The 613-nt window shown below is 40.8% G+C and overlaps 1 protein-coding gene across 1 annotated transcript in view; it reads right to left on the bottom strand.

The window, feature by feature from the left end:
- Window positions 1-613, bottom strand: part of MGAM (maltase-glucoamylase) — a 65,345-nt gene that overhangs the window by 55,131 nt on the left and 9,601 nt on the right. The window lies entirely within an intron of this gene.

Here is a 613-nt window from a genome sequence, read left to right as displayed (position 1 = left end):
TACCAATAGCCTGTAAGACAAGTGGAGTTTCATTTATATCAGTGTGGGTTTCAAAAAAAATAACTTTGTGATCAAGTTTATTCAGAAACCAACCAATCTCATTTAATAGAAACTTTGAAATCAAACCAAGCCAGCTTTGACATGTATATGTGTATGTTACATGTATGTACGTGACATACATTATATACACATATAAAATAATCCCTCAACTTCTCCCAGGACAGAAAGTAATTGTTCCTTGATACCCAAATAGATTCTAACTCTTATTTAAGAGTAAGGTAACTGCCACAATTCATGACCAAGGCAAGTGCAGAATTAAAATGAATACAATCGCTTCCTGCAAACTCTTAGGTTAAATACTAAAAGATGGGTCTGGGCTAGGACTAGTGACTCTAAACCAATAGCAAATAGCAGAAACATTAGACTACAGAAAGCCTGAGCCCCACCCTGCCTTGCTAGATCTCTGACTTACTCTGTCGGAGTCCTCACTCCGGGCCAAGTGAGATGATTCATGGGTCTCTCAGAGCAAGAAACTGAGGATGGTCTCTGGCCAAGAGCCACGAAGAAGTGAGGCCCTTGGTCCAGTCATCCTTGAGCCAATGGAGGCTGGCGG

This window comes from Condylura cristata, unplaced genomic scaffold (assembly GCF_000260355.1).
Source record: "Condylura cristata isolate star-nosed mole 26May11 unplaced genomic scaffold, ConCri1.0 scaffold00005, whole genome shotgun sequence".
NCBI lineage: Eukaryota > Metazoa > Chordata > Mammalia > Eulipotyphla > Talpidae > Condylura > Condylura cristata.
The sequence above is the reverse complement of the archived record's forward strand: the minus strand, read 5'-3'. Positions and strand labels throughout refer to the sequence as shown.